At 44.2% G+C, this 16851-nt stretch overlaps 1 long non-coding RNA gene across 1 annotated transcript; it reads right to left on the reverse strand.

The window, feature by feature from the left end:
- Positions 1 to 4786: 4786 nt before the first annotated feature.
- Positions 4787 to 15573, reverse strand: LOC112956101. Its single transcript, XR_003250988.1, has 2 exons — positions 15533 to 15573; positions 4787 to 5111 (listed from the first exon to the last, which is right to left on the reverse strand). It is a non-coding gene; the product is annotated as an uncharacterized LOC112956101 (long non-coding RNA).
- Between the last annotated feature and the right edge of the window lie 1278 nt (positions 15574 to 16851).

Consider the following 16851-nt stretch of genomic DNA (forward strand, 5'->3'; position numbering starts at 1 on the left):
GTTGGAGCGGCCGTTGGCGCGGCCGTTGGCGCGGGGGGCTCGCCCGCCGGGCGCCGCGCCGTGATTCAGCACTTGTGCTTGCCAGCGCCGCGGCGCCAGCGCCCCGCAGGGGCCCGGCGGGCCCGCGCCTCCCCCGGCCGGCGCCCCGCGCCATCTCTCCTCGCACACAGCACGGCGCGGGAGGTGCTGACCGCGGCGTCTCGCCCTCCTTCCCTGTGGAAAAGCGCACTTCTCACACTGTTCAACAGAGAGTCACAGGGAAAGCCTTTCTGCACTGTATTCTTCCCTCTGCCCCAGTGCCTGCCTGTGAGGAGGCCGGGTGGTGACAAGGGAGACACCAACTGCGTATTTTCCCCAGGAGGCCCCCACAGAATCATGTTAGTTGGACAAGACCTTCAAGCATCGAGTCCCACCATAAACCTATCACCACCATGCCTGCTGAACCATGTCCCTAAATGCCTCATCTGCATGTTTCTTCAACACTGCCAGGGACAGCGACTGCACTTCCTCAGGCAGCCTGTTACAACACTTCACCAATTTGTATAGTAATTTTCTATCTAACCTGAACCTGCCTTGACACAACCTTGGACCATTCTCTCTTGACATAACGCTTATGAGGCCAAAACGATACAGAAAAGTTGTGCTTATACCAGCACCAATCTCAGCATGAAAGCTCTTCGCCAACGACCCAAGGCTACCAGCATGTCCACACCAAGACACACTTACAGCTCTGGGCCCATTTTGTGCATGTCCCCCAGGGCCCCCATGTTCTTGCACCCAGGACCTTTCCCTCGGCCTCAACAGGCTTTAGAGCAGGTGTGATAGGATTGTTCTTCTAACACCTCGTAGTTTAGGCTGGTCTGACCACCATTAGACACCAGGATTAATCCTGCAGGGAGATGCAATACCTGGATATGCAATGTGTTGTATACTCACATAATACTAAGTGTTAGATTTGCCACGTTAAGCACATTAGAAAACATCAGAATTCAGACTGCCAATATACCCTTTCACCTAGCACGGAAGCTAACGGGAATAATGAAATTATCCCATATGTACATTGGTCACTAAAGGGAAATAATACATTTTGCCAAGGCGTTTTGCAAGCATTTACTGACTAGAGTACTTTATATATCCACATTGGTTCCAGCAGCGCATTAAATGAAACGGAAAATACTTTTTTTATCCTTTCCCCAGAGGCAAATTGTATACATTGGAGTGTTTTGCTTACAAATGTAAAACATGCATGTGCTTTAGTCCCCTTTTCCCTCCTTACATCTTTCCAGAGCTTGTGGACTCAGGAGTCCTCCTTGGGGGTCCTGAAGCCCAGGGCGCTCCCAACAAGTAGCTCTTACCATGTGCCACCCTATCCTGACAGCACAAACTTAACTTATCGCTGAAATTATTCAACGAGCCAAAGACAGGGAGGTTAATAGACAGCTCTCCCCACAGCGCAATAAATTTTAGCCAATTAGTCATTGCACCACAACTGTGAAGTAGATTAATTTAGCTCTTCTCATTTTACATAGGAAGGAGGCAGAAAGGTTAGGGACTGGCCCAAGGCCACAAAGAGCACTCAGAGCTGAGCCTAGAAAGCAAACTTCTTGTTTCCCACGCCTACGTTTCAACAACTAGACTTGGCTTGCCTACCTCCGAAATAGTCTGGCATAGCTCTAGCTGTGTAATTATACCATAGCAGTTCTGCTGGAATACAGCTCCTCATGGACATCCTCCTCCAGGAGGAAAGCAACTTCCCCTGAGCTGTCCGTATGAAATCACTCCATAGCAAACTCTCAGGTTTCTTTGGTGTTTTGGAGGTCGGCCTTCCCAAGGCGGGAGTCTCAGCAGCATTGGGAGCCTTTGATCACTTTTACAGGACATTGAAAAGCAGGGGTCAATGCCCAAAAAAGTCAACAAAATACTAGGGGCGCTTTTTTTGACAAAGTTTTTATGATGCTTTTCATCAAAATGTTGAAAACTGAAGGTTTCCAGCTGGCAATCCTTAGACATAATACTTTAATAAATAAGTAACAACTTTTTCTCACAAAACTGTTGGAACTTGCTTCAGCCATAGGGGCTGATGGTCAAAAGCCAGATCCACCCTCTACAGTCATTATTCCTCTGCTTCTAATCCTGCTGCTTTGTAAGCTTTCAAAAAAATCAAACCGAGTTGTGAAAACAAAGAGAAGTGACCAAAAGAGAAGCAGGGAACAGGCAACAGAATGAAAGGGTTGGCCGTTAGAAATACATTTGATAACTCCAAAGACTGCAAACCTGGGAACGTCTACGCTAGTGACACACACATGGCCTCAAACCATGGTTTCATTGCAAACCTCAGCTCTGCATCAGCTTGGAGGGATGCAGTGAGAAGTCCACAAGGATCTCCCCAAAAATATATTTGGTGAAGCCACTGTGATGATCTTGATGATAAAGAGATGTCCTGGAGGAGCCCTGGACTCGCATGGTGAGAGGTCCTCCCCATAGTTTCAACCCAGTCACTATTTCTCCAAGTTCCACTTCTCCATTTCTAAAATGGAGAGAATAACACACTGAGAGGGTTTCTCAAGAGCAATTTTCAGTATTGCCACAGACTTCTGCCTTCTTGTGTAAGTCAAATCCCTGAAAGGGCCATTTCTGGGGATCCCGTGAGCACAGCAGGCACCCTCTTTCCACTCCCATCAATGGGACTGACTCCTAAGCAGCATCCACACAAACCACCAATTCAGGTGGCAATTACAATTGTTGGCAATTACACTTTGATGGGTCTGTGATAGGCTCAGCCTGATGTATTATTTAAATTACCCATGGATTTAACCCATATATGTGCGACTTATTATTCACAACAAGCATAAAAATGCTTTTATGTTACTCCTTGTTTAAATCAGTTTAAGTGTGCCTATATAAAGTCAAAAAAATTCCAGGGATTTAGCAGCCAAACACCATTTATCAAGTATTAACAATAAATAATAGTTTAGCACAACAAAAACCCCAGCTTTATTTAGCACTGACAAATTAAAAAGCGCATATGTAACCTACTGTTGCCTTGGACAGCCACGAATGCCACGGAGCACTGGACTGCTGGATCAGCTTACTTCCCTTTAGACTGAACCCCCTCTCTTCTGCCCACAGAAGGGACACTTTGAACACAAACTGGATCTAATCCCAATATACTTTGAAGAGGACAAATGTAGACCTCTCTTTACTTCACTGTGCATTGGACAGCCCGAAACCACGCAAGTCCTAATCTATTCATTACGCCATCCCCTTCCCTTTCCTACAATAAGGCACTGTTTTATGTTTATGTGCATCAATAAAGAGACCTATAAAGAAAATAATGAACATCCTTGAATATCTTCAGGCGATACCCTATTAATTTTAAAAGAGATGCAACATACTGTATCCCTTGTATTTCACCAAGATAAAAGCCTATAGATTAATTCCTGTTAAAACAGTTGGTATTTTCAGGATGTGCACATGTAATTTATGGAGGGGCACAATACTCATAATAGCTCAAAGGCCACAGAAACTGTAGATCTGTGTCTGTTACTGTAGTTGTACAGGCATTCATTGTACAGAGAGCAGTTGAAAAGGCAGAGCATGTAATCTGAATACTAAATTTGTGAATAGTTTCTCACTTGGGTTGGTTAGGCTTTTCAAGAGCAGCGGATCTTTGTGGGGGACTTTGTAAAACATTCTGCTAATATATCACATGGTCGCTGTATTTTCTTATCATCTTTGCTTTTAGAGCTTTATTCTCAAAGGCACAATATTTGATTCTTAAAAGGGCACCAGCTCATGCACTACAGTCTTCACCTGAATTCAGCGTGCTCCCTGTGAGGCATCGTTTTCACAGCAAATGCTTCTTCCTTCTTCTATAAAGCCGCCAACTTCAGGCATACACATAAACTGAAAGTATACAGGAAACCAAGATTCCTATTCTTCCTGGTACTCTAATTGCTATATCCAAGATACTTGAAAAATAGTATTGTGTTTTATGCTTTACTATGAATAATAAAAACGTACAGGGTTTCCTCTTTATTCTCAAGATATAAATGTATATGGGCATAACACTTATGAGGTAGGACGATTTTAAAGTCTCCTAACAAAATTTAATCATGACACTAGCTACAGACCCAGAATCCTTGAGTCTGAGCTCATTTCTAGTCTTTGTTTGTACAACTAGCACAATGAGGGTTTATTCAGGACTCTGCTTCCCACCTAGCACTTCAATACAAACAGGAATTACAACTCTTGCTGTGCTCAGGACTGGAAATACCAGTACCTACAGAGTAAAATATGTCTAATACTGAACAGTGGTAGAAAGCTCAAAAAGCAGCCGTTACAAAACTACATGGGATCTATATAAATTACTGGGGGCATTTCAAACAGGCAGATAATGGTTACTTAAGATAGAATCTGGTAAAAATGCTGAAGTCATTTATACTGAAAAGCCAGAGAAAATTCACTAACAACTCACCAAGCTCATGGGTTTGCATCATTTGATGTGAACCAAATTCTCCTCTTCTCCAACAAGAATCATAAAATCATTATGGTTGGAAAATAACTCCAAAATCATGAAGTCTAACCATAAGTCCTTCAATATCCTGCCTGTTAAACCACATCCCTAAGCACCTCATCTACACATTTCTTGCACACTGCCAGGGACAGCAGCTGCACCACTACCCTGGGCAGCCTGTTCTAATGCTTGACCACTCTTTCCACATAGAAATATTTCCTAATATCTAACCTAAATAATTGCAAAAATTGAATCTTCAAAGTTCAGAAGTGTCCAGTTGGGTTTGACTAGTTTTCCACAAGGCAAAAGATGTTTATAGGCAGATAGTCCTGTTATTGTCCTGTTACTCTTGTTGGTTTCCACATTAGGTTACAAGTATATTTATGCAGGTAGATTCACCTTGGTTAGCCTTGTATTTCTGGCTTCTTCCAGAGCCCATGGAAGGGAATGACTCTTCCAACTGACAAGTCCAAGCACTAAATTAGTCACTCTAGAAGAACATTTCTTCCTCCAGCAGTTACACCAGGAGACATCAGCTGGCTACACTGGTTGCTTACACTGGGTGAGCATCCTCATTTATACTCGAGTCCCTCACCTAAAAAAAAAAACAACTCTATTATTTTTTCCTCAGTTAACAGAGGTGAGGGTCTCTACCATGAGAGAGAAAGGCAGAATCTAGATACAGTTGAGATGGAAAACATGTCAGGACACAACAAGTGTTGAGAGAAGAGGGTTTTGGAGGATCTTTCATGCCTCTACATAAAGTGTTATCATAAGAGAGACCTGGTGCTTTATTATGAAAATATGATCACCTTAAATTAAATGGCCCCATAACCAGCCATAACCCCATAACCAACCAAGTGCAGTCAGGTTAACTTTGAATAACCACAGACAACAATTTAGATCATAAAAATAAAACAGTAGCATCTTTTTACTCTACTCTCAATGACACATTAAACGGTGTTTGACCACAGCCTTTTAAAGCTGTACGTTAATTTTCATTGTGAACTGCCATGCTGTTTCTCCTCACTAACAGGGCTGCTGGAGAGGTTCATATCCTTTTCTAGTAGTCTGATTTGATTAGGGGTAAGGATTTTGTCATTTTTCAGAGCTTTTTAAGACACAGTTGTTTTACTGCAGTGAAGGAATATTTCTGCACCTCCAGACATTGCCCACACACTAGTGGGCAAGCAAAGCAAACAACTTCATTCTCATGGTTTGAAAATGCTCCTTTAAAAAATAGGATAAGAGGCAAGGTGTCACCAGTTTTCAGTATTCCTTTAATGGTTTAATCCAGTGAAGACCTCTTTCAGCCTCTGCATTAAAAATACAACACACCGCTTCTGTCAAGGCACTGTTATTCTTCCTAAGATCTACAAGAACCAACATGAACAAGGGAGATTGTCCCAGGGAAGATTCTGGGTCCTAGAACATTGGCTTGGACAATGGCATCACTTTGGCTGTCTTGTTACCACCACAGGTCTGAGCTTAGACATCTAGTATCAACAAAAGATTTTGGGTAATTTCAGCTGAAGACACCCAGTCAAAAACACAAACCTATAAAAGTCAAGGTAAAGGTTGTGTCAACTGCTAGAGGAATTTGAATCCGGATGTAGAGAAAAAACCCTTTCAAATATTCTTAGGATCCCTGGAAGATCTCCTCTTTGTCCTGGCAATTCTTCCCTGTGCAGCTTAGGTGCCAGGTTATTGTACCCGTCCACTGATAAAGAGGCATCTCAAAACTCAACTGTCTCTAGCAAAACACTTGACGTTCATATCAAAACTCTGTAGAACTACCATGTTACAACACACTCATTGTATCCAAGAGCTAAACACTAAACAGCATCTTTTTGCTCTTTAGGTTTAGATGGTTGAGTTTTAGTTAAAGAAGAGTATCTTGGTTGGTATTTGGTTGGGAAGTTTGGTTGCAAGTAACTATTGACAGTGACCCTTAAAATCCACAGAAGTTTCCTATAAAACTTACATAGCTTGAGGTCTTTAGGCTAGCCTCAATCTTTAAGCAATTTCCACACCATTACTGAGTGGCCATATCTGGCTGACCACAGCACTGTAGTCCTCCAGAGACAGAGAGGTCATCACAGATGCTTCCTGCAAGGCATTTGCACAACTCAACTTTGAAAGTGAAGTATTATACTATCTGTAGTTGGTGGCTTGCTTGTAAGACCAAAGAGGTCTCCTGAAAATCCTCATTACTTGTCTTCTCTCTGCGCTTGAGGTATTGAAAAAGAGGGGGGAAAAATTACTACTAATGATTATCTTTGATCTTTTAAAGCAGAGTTAACAGAAAATAAAACTCCAGACTGCAGGGCAGACCTCACATTTCTGCATAGGGATGTCTTTTGCCCCAATATTCTGCCCGCTCCCCCCCCCCCAATACCACTGACACCTTTAAGAGAGAGTTTATATTAGATAAAGAAAGCACCATCAGCTCCTGAATAGGACAAAGCTGACACCCACTGGCCACCCCCAGTATTTTAGGCATTTATTAGCTATTAGGCAATCCTGGATTCAACTTAGAGTTGAAGAATCAGGAGATGGTAGAACAGTCTAGTTCATCTCAGCCCACCTTCTTTGCAGCACATGGACTTGTCAGCAGTAGGCACAAACCCGCACAGCCGAGGAGTATGATGCACCACACAAGGCTTTGGCTCCCTTTCATGATGTTGTTAGAAAATAGGGCTCAGATCCCTCTTCACCCTTTCATATACCAAATGATGTGGCTTCCAGCCCTTGCTGTCTAAAGGTGGGCTAGCTTCACTGATCTTTCTTTCTCCACCCCTCTCAACTTCACACCACAATTTCATACAATCAGTCTGCAGTTTTGCCATACACGAGCTCTACCCTACTTGCATGCACCAGCTTTTTGCAAGCAGCCATCCAGGTGCTGGTGACCAAGCAGATGGAGTTATTTCCATCTCTTCCCATGGAGATGACTCAGCCTCCCAAATTTCTCTGCACCATCCTCACTGTTTCTGCTGGCTGCCGCAGCTTTTTCACCCAGGTTCCAGTGTTTCAAATCAAATCCCATCTCAGCATTGTGTAGGCATCTGGCCCTTTCTACCTCCCTATCAGAGCACAGCGAGAGTTACTGTGATATTTATGCATTTATTTTTCCTCCCATATTGCATTTTCGTATCTGATTTGCTTAGGCATCATTTCAACATTGTTACCTTCTAAGTAGCTTCTTCCTACCAGATATCTGTTTTAGATCATATTTATCTCCTCATAGAGAACTATTTTCCCCTGATTTGATCTAATTCTCCATTTCCTCCACATTTCACATACCGTCATGTTCTACCCTCTTCTATTAATCCTTGCTCCTGGCTGGTCTTTGAAAGTCTTCTCCAGTGTCACAGGTTGCTGATTTCATATAGTACATTAGATATCCTACATGGAACATGTCTCTTTGCCAAATAGGATGTTATTGTGCTTTATGTAACCTTTTATGCCTGCAAGATCAGTTGGCACTTTATTTTACACATCATGGCAGTAGACTATTCAAAATTTCAAGCATGCTATCTCTAAAATGCTGTCCTATAGCTTATCAGCTTCCAGACAGTGTAGAGTACACCTTAAGTTGTTAAACAGGATTTTTTTTTTTTTTTTTTTTTTTNTTTTTTTTTTTTTTTTTTTTTTTTTAAAGAGCAAAAAGCAACTTCATTCCATCCACTTTATCCCTGCCTGGGCCCCTGGCTACTTTGGCACAGCATCAAGTGAAAAAATGAAACATGTAAATCATGCTTTGCTTTTCTGACCGTTCATACATTTAGAACTTCAAGAGGACTTTCAAATATACTTAAAATATTGGAACAATCTGCCTAAATATTTTTGAAGACTTCCAAGAGAAACCTCACAGTCTAAATGGGTTTCCCCTATCCTTCACCTTTTGACTCCACTTGGTGAGCAAAATGTTGTCTTTCATGGCTTTAGAAGGTCTTGATGAAGTTGCAAAGTTATGGATGATGTTTAATAGCTGGTTAATTAATAACTTGAAGCCAGCATGTAGCAGCAGGCTCTCCAAGAACCATAAATGCCCTAAACAAGGAGGGCAGCCCCAGTTTTCCCAATGCAGGGACCAAATACTTGAACATAGCCCTGATAAATGCACACTCCAGTTCCAAAGATGTCAACAGTGTTTCATTTCCTCATCACTTGAGCAAGAGAAATTGGGAGTCTGCGCTAATAAGCTAAACTTGCTTGCGCTATGGAAATGCTTGGAAGTAGCTGGGAAGGACCTGAAGAGTGAGGTACATCAGGCCTATGGGCAGGGTGACCAGCTTATTAGCCAATACATCAACCAGGACCTTGTCCCCCCAAGGATTATTAAAAGGTGAATAAGATGCTGTACGCATGGCTGACAGCTACACGTCATTTATTGGTTTCCCTGCCTGAAGCTCAGCCTTGATTTCAAGCATATGAAAGTACATTATATGAGAATGATTCTGCAGTAATTTTTTTCCTCATTTTCACTTGAAAAGTAACATGTTCAGTACCAAGTTCTGGGATTTTCAGTATTTGCCTTAGGTTATGATACAAATATGGCCAAGTCCCCACCTCAAACTGTGCCCACGAACAATTTGCCTCGTCTCTTAAACTGCACCATGGTTAGCTTGCAGAATTTCATTTTTCAATGCAACTCCAACACAAACCCACCATTCATCCCACTGCCCTGCTGCGTGTTTGAAGAGAGGGTGCCTGCCATCTCCCATGTTACCAGGTCATTCTTCTAGAAGTAGAGTCCCAACTGGGTGACAACTGCAATATGGGACCTCCACAAATTCCTGGATCCATACGGAACATATGTACAACCCTGATCCTCTTAGGAGTTGACAGCACATCCACTCTACTGCATCTTTGCAACATAAACTGTGAGGTTGGCTTCATGTCCTGCTATCTGCCTTTGTCTTCTCACATTAATACCAAACAACATAAACGTTTCTTATCTAGAAAGACACCATCTCCAGCCATTCTAAACCTCAAATTTGCATGGACATCTTTGAAGGCTGAGGCCTCCTGACATTTCAGAAGACATGGACACTGCTCCAAGCTATCTATGCAAATATGCCCCCAGGTTCATACAGATAGAAACAATGTGATAACATTTATGCTGCTGGGTAGCAATCTCAGGGTATATATTTTACCGTGTGCTTAAATATGTCCACTTGTGGGCTGAGCATTTGATTCAAAATGAGAGAAACTTCAGAACACTGAAAGCCTGAGAAATGTTAAGGGCTAAACAGCCTCATGACTCCTCATCTCTTGAGTGAGATGCCTCCAAATATAAGCAGAAATCCATCTGGACATCCAGGCTAGATGTGCAATCCAGACACCTTTCAAGTGATGCAAGTTCTGGGAGGAAATCTCTAGAGTCAATTTTAACAGTATTTTCAGTGCAAACCTGTCCTAGAAGCTCAACCAGCATTTCCATGATTTCACCAACCATGTTTCTGTTGCAAGATGATTGCCTGTTTTGACCCTTTCTGGTAACTATCCATGAGGATTGCAAATGTTTACCCCTCTTCTTTCAGCCTTCCTCTCAACTGCAAAATACTCTTTCACTTTCCAAGATTTTAGTCCCAATCAAATTAAGCCCTTAAACCAATAGCCATCTGAAACCAGCTGAGAAGACCTGAATATTTTACAACCTGCAACCATTAGACAAAGCAAGCACCAAAGAGACAAGAGAACCAGAAATAGCTGCCAGTCATTTAATAATTAGCAGTCCATCATGGACCCTAACATATGAGAGATCAAGTGAAATCATGTGCTCAGCCCAAACTGCATTAGTGGACATTTAAAAATCCACAGAAAGCTTCCAGCCTCTCAACGCCTCTTTTGAGTTTGGGATTTTTAAAGTGTTTAAAAAGAGAGGTTGATCAAAGGGCTTTCTGGCACTGTAGCCTGCTTCCTACCTTTACATAAATAATGAAAGCCCAGCACCGAGGCGCAGGGAGCGTGTGGCTGTACTATTTATTGCTTTCCTCTGGGGAGCCATTTATCTTAAGACTACTACAATTTATTTTCTCAGACGTGGCTGATCGTAACATTTGCAAATGTTTATTTCAAAAGTTGGCTCTGACAATTTGTGTACTCACACTCCCAGATCACACGTTATTTTAAGGTTTTCCTTTTCACCATGATTTTACTTTTTTTGGGTGAAAAGGGAGACAAAATACACCTGTGGAACACCTGAAGTGCCACCTGTGTAGATGAGGCCTAACATTGACATCACATTGTTCTACATACCACCCTGCTGCTTTTGGGCCACAACCTACGTCACACACACTAAGGCAAAGAGGCAGGTAGCGTTTATTACAATTACTCAGTATCATTATTCTAAGAAAATAGAAGAATAGCTATGCAGGTGTACAGGAGCTGCAGACCTGTCCCTTATGACTTACCTCAACAGGAGAAAAGTTCATTCTGTAGGAGTATTTTTCCTCAAAACCTATATTTAATTTTTTCCCTTTAGCTTCTGCTAGTCAAACCTGAAAAATGTCCATCCTAAACTTACGCTTTCTAGCCTTGGAAATGTATTGCTGATTTCAGTTATTCAGTTCTTGTGAAAAAAATTAGCAGGCTTAACAGAGAGCAAATTATTTTTATGTCAACTGAGTAGTACTTTATTCAGAATTTTTGTTGAAAAAAAGATGACAACTTTTCAACTATTTTTGATCTATATTCTCTTTAAGCCCATAGCTGCAGGCAAAGAAAAGCAGAGCACAGAAACAGGGAGAAGTTCTCAGCACAGAGAAGCTCTGGGAAGGGAAGACACACGGAAAATAATTAAGGATTAATAGCGTTCCCTTCTTCTAGCAATGTGCCTTGCCCCGAGTTAGCAGAACTTGATATTCCATGCTTCCTTGTGCAGCACTCAGCATGAGGAGCAAAGCAGCAATCACCAGGATTAGGGTATCCAAGGTGAGCAGAGTCAAAGGCACCGAGTCTCTTATCCCCAAGATCTCTCTGTCTCTAGCACCGAGGTCTCAGCCCACTCCATCCTCTGTTCCTTCCCTTCTCCCACCCGTTAATCCACCATAAAGCCTCTCCTGCCACCTCTTTTTTTCATTCCTACAACATTGAGTTTCATTAAATGTTTATGATCCTATTACAGGATACAGTTTTAGATTACTGCAATAAAAGGCAGTTGATAAAACTTCATTAACTGCGGTGTCAGAGGAAGAATAAAACCTCATACCTCCAGAATAAAACCTCATACCTCCAAGCTTGTCTGTAACAGTTGTTGCAATAACTAAAAAAAGTTTTCTAGCACTGGGATCTTCCAAGTGCAAGGATTAAAGGGACTGTCTCGTCTGAGCCTGGGCTGCCTGAACTCGTGCTTTTCTGTGCTGCAGATTGCCCAACTGGCAAATATTTGGGTTATATCAGCTGGAAGGATCCACTGGAAAAGACAAGGTTGCAAAGCAGAGCAGCAGCTTTCAGTGGTTGCAGTGCTCTCCTGCCTCCCTCACTTGAATCTACCCATCTCTTGGAACTAGAGCATGGCAAAGTCAGAGAGAGTTTTTCTATTGACTTTAAAGGGTTTCAGAGGAGTCCCACCAAGGTGGCTGTCACTTCCCCCAGCCTTCCTCTCCTTCATGCCAGCCCAGAGTGCAATTACCACAAGAGTTAATAAAACAGGAGGGTTTTAACCCCACTGCAGCCTCAGCGCTTCTCGCAGCAGAGAGGAGATGCAGATTGAGGTGCAGCAGCTGCCCCAGTGCAGCTGCTTCCTCACAGAACAGCCTTAAAAACCAGAATTGCTGGGAGAGCCCCTGCTACCACCACACACTTTTGCAGCTTGCTGCCAACACGTTGCAAGCGCTCTACAAAACGCTGCTCACTTGCGATGCAGTTGCTCAAGGCAGGTTGGATTTGGTGGCAGGAGAGCATTAAAAGTGTCTTCTGAAGATGACCAACCACCTGCACACAGGGCTGTGCTCCCTGCTCCCAAGCTCTACAGCCTCCAGATACTACTAGGGGCAATATTTTCAGGGAAGAGAACCCTATTTCTTCAACCTTTTTTCATTATAGGACATACTATGCATGGGGAAGCAATTGCAGAGAGGAAATGATATCGGACTCCTGTCAGCTCCAGGTTTCTTCTCCTATGCAAGTTTTGAGGCACAAGAGTTACTCCCCGTTACAAACCCTTCAAACGGCACAAAAGTCACCTTAGATATGGGCAAAGCAGCACCAAGCAGTGCAGCAGCCAGCACCTCCCACAGGGAAGGGTTAATCCAGGGCCTCTCTCTCCTCAAAACAGACCGAACCCTAATTCCCAGGGACGAAGCTCCTGCTGGGTGCCCGCCGTGCGGCAGGCGTTTCAATGACTGCGCTTTGTTGTAACGCTACCAGCTATTTTAAAGAGCAGAGCATTCGAACAGAAGCCACGGCCATCTGTGCTTCCCCAATTAGCAATGCAAGCAAATATGTATTTTACAGTAACATCAATAAAATGTAACGCACAAGCGACTCATCTTTGGTTTTTAAAGACATAAATTAGGGAGGCAGGCAGCCTCGAAGCTGTGGAATCCCCTTGCAGAGCGAGCCTGGGCTGTGTAACCAAAAGCACAATTCGCACCAAGATGCCTCAATGTGTGTTTTATTGTGCCCAACCCAACAAACCAGGAATTTTTTAAGCATCCTCTGTAAATACAGCATCACTTTGAGAAAGAGCTCTATACTTTTGCTTACAGGAAGAAAAAAAAAAAAAGAAATAAAATGCTATTTGACCCCAGCGCAGAGTGGGCACAAGACCAAACTGAGTCAAGTGCAGTGCTGTGCTGCCGGCTGCTCCGCTGTTTCCCAAGGAGCTTTTGTGGTGGAGGACTCAGGGGGTAGCAATGTAACAGAGCCCCTGGGGACCTCCTTTGGGCTTGGACAACACCAACGTGGTGCCAAAAAACCAATATAAGAATTCAGGAGCCACCCAGGATGTTGTCCTATGCAGTGATGGAGCTTGATGTGCTGCAGCACTGCAGGAGACCATGGAGCAAGAGGGCATCTTGATGGCTACACACTCACTGACACTTGGTCTTACAGCAACACCCACCTTGGGAAGGCAATGGGGAGGTTCAACACCCAAGCAGAAGACACAGTAGCTGCTGCTGAGAAGACGCCAGCAGCTGCTCCGAGTTTATTTTGCATTTTGAGGCTCGTGCTCAGTGACAGGCTGCCAGTGTCCATCTGTAGCTTGTTTGTTTTCCTCCCTGCTTGCTTGGTGTGACAAGATGTGGGCACACGGGGCAGGGAGCAGAGCCGCACGCTTCTCCATGACCATCTGCCCACAGGGAAGGCCTGGAACATTCCTGCCTGGCAGCGCTTCCCCAGAGACACCTCAAGACCAACTCACAGAGGCTCCTGTCCCCTCCGCCCCAGCTTCCTGCATCTCTTGTTCCCTGCAGTGAACATAGAAAACATTTATTTCACATTTTATATACTTGCTCACTAGCCTCCTCATCTCTGCAGCTGCAGAGCACAGCTTTAGCTGGGGGCATTTAACAGCTGGGTTGACCTACTGCCTGGGAGCTTCAGTGTTAAAGCCAGTGGTTGCTGCCTAGCTCAGTCTCCATTAACCAGCATTTCACACTGCCAGTGCACGTGGAGTCTGTACATTCAGGAGTGGGAAGGCAAAAATTGCCCTCTATGATCCACACAGACGTTTAAGTTCTGCCAAAATCATATGTGTTTTCCTCCCCTGCACCAGCCTCTGGCCAGCGCAGAGCTGAGCAGGGGCTAAGCACTGGGATGCCCGTGCAAGGATTTACCTTTGGGGGAGATTTTCATATCATCACAGCCCTTTCAATAAGCTCAGAAGTACAAACATGCACACACGCACTAAACTGATTAGCACATTTCAGTAACAAAAACCTCCACATGCTTTTTATGGGAGCTGAAAGAAATAAATTCTTTTTTGTCTTTTTTCAAAGGTCACATCTATTATGCAATTTAAGTTTAAAGAAAGACCATCCAGTATCAATTACAAAGAGACAGCTGTGCTCAGAGTCCTGGTGGGACACCAAGGAGAAGCAGGGCAAAAGCTTATGGAGAAGCTCAGTGCTCTGCAGAGAAGCCATCCCCATCCAAAGGGATTTCAGCTGGTACAGAGGCTCCACAGTTACTTTTTTTTGGTGCTTTTCACCTCCCCTCACAGAGGCCAGCAGCCCCCACACCACCCAAGCTGCACACTGCAGTCAGAGGGCAACAAAGGAGAACCACAAGTCGTGCCAAGGCTCAAGCAGGAAAAAAATATATAAATATATCATCCCCATGAAGCTGCTTTCCTTCTGCATGGATGGTAACAGAAAGGAGGCTGCTTTTGCAGCAGCATCTAAACATCCCAAAAGCAACAAAAAGAGGGGGACAGCTTCAGCAGTCAACTTTTTTGGCCACTACTGGCCTTACTAACACAGCATTTCCTCCTGCAACACACAGCTGTACCTGGGCACTTCCCATCCCAAAACAGGCTCACCACAAGGTAAGGAAAATCTTCCCCATTTGAGGGGCATCAAGGCCATGTCACACAGACAAGGTGACCTCAACTGCTTGGCATATGGCATCCCTGTCACAAGGGCTTGCCACCCTGGGGCAGGTAGGGTGCAAGGCAGCACCCAGGCCAACGTGGCCAGAAAAAACAGTGTTTTGCCCAGATTTTATCAGGGGCTGATACCCTTGAGTCTCCTTCTCTACCAAGTTTAAGTGTCCATGGCAGCTCAGCTAAAAGAAGACAAGAGAAGTTCTCGGCCATGAGGAACACATACTCAAAACATCCACCACATCATCTGGGCAGGGTCACCCTAGGAGAGGCAAGATCTCCAGCTGCAGCCCCCACTGCTCAGCAATCCAGCCAAAGAGAGAGACAGAAAACTGAAGAGCACAAGAGATGGGCCTGGTGGAGTTCACACAAAGCACTTGGAAAACACACCTGCCCCAAACAGGCAAACTCCAAAAGAAGCAAAAAACTCCCCCAAAAATAAACAAAGCATGACTTACCCCTCATTTTCATGGCCACAGAAGAACAAAAAAACCCATCTCCCCTTCCTTAAGGGAGGAGAGGTCTCACTAACAGGCTTTTAAACCCTCAATGGCTTCTCCCATAACAGGCTGCAGGTTTTTGGGTTGCCAGTGATGGTAATTGAAAGCTGTTAAAGTGATTGCCTTCAGATGTGGCCAGGCATTTAAGTCACTTAATAGCCAGACGTCTTGTCAATACCCCAAATGATTTCATAGTTTTTGAGAGAGGCAGGTTTGTAGCTCTCATGGTTATGGGAAAAACCTGACTCAGCTGCATTTAACAGGCCCAAAGCCCAGAAAGGAAAGAAAAGCCAGACAAACCCCAAATCCTCCTTGGAAGTGTTTTCCTTAAAAGCCAGTCACATTATTCCCACTGTTGGTTGACTCATGACTTATGAATGGCAGGAAAAGCCTAATACGGCACATTTAGGACTGGGAGTAAAGGCAAAATGGTTTATCCTGCCCTTGGCTCTGTGATGCTGCCCCAAAGCTTCTCTAGCTCTGGCCATGGTTACCAGCGTGTGAGCACAAGCAGCAGTCATCACAGCTGTGCCTCTTGCTGGCCACACTCTGGGTTTATTAGAGGACTTTCTTCCCCTACCAGGGCTCCTACCCCTGTTTTGCCACACTAACAAGGGATGAGATATACACTGGGTGTTCTTATAATTGCCTTTTTATTTTGTCTCTGTTTCACTCAGTGTGCGAGCATTGCTAGCTCCAGGGACTGCAGCGCAAGTCTGGGGACCTTGTGCTGTGTCCCACATGTCCTGTTTGCTGGAGTTAAAAAAAAAAAAAAAATCTCATTCCTTGCAGGGGAAAAGCTGAGGGTCTCAAGGGAGGCAATGAAAAAGCAAAGGTTGGGCATATTCAGCTGGGAAAAGTACTCCAGAAAACTAAGGACCAGTTTTTCCCAGCAGCGCTTTCCTTGGTAGAAACAGGCCCATCTCAGCACTTCACTGCTGATGGAGAAGATGCTGCGACTGCCCGTCTACTTCCCCTCTTTTCCATATGAAAACTACGGAGTGTCTTGAGATCTTGGCAGCAGCAGCAGCACCAGGGGGCTGGAGAGCTTCAGTTCACAGCCTGCTTTCAGCAAGCAAAATGAGGAGTTGATCCTTAAAGGCCTTTTTTTTTTTGCCCAAGCATGGCAGGCTGAACCCTGAGGTTTAAGCACTTCAATCTTTATTAACCCTCATTTGCAAAGGGGACAAGCCACAGGACTCGATGCGGGCACCAGGTCCCCCCGCTGAGCCCCAGCAGGGCTTCCCCTGCTCCCTTTGCAGTGCGAGTGCAGACCA

Source organism: Nothoprocta perdicaria, unplaced genomic scaffold (assembly GCF_003342845.1).
Source record: "Nothoprocta perdicaria isolate Ctin4 unplaced genomic scaffold, notPer1 scaffold_11, whole genome shotgun sequence".
Taxonomy (NCBI): domain Eukaryota; kingdom Metazoa; phylum Chordata; class Aves; order Tinamiformes; family Tinamidae; genus Nothoprocta; species Nothoprocta perdicaria.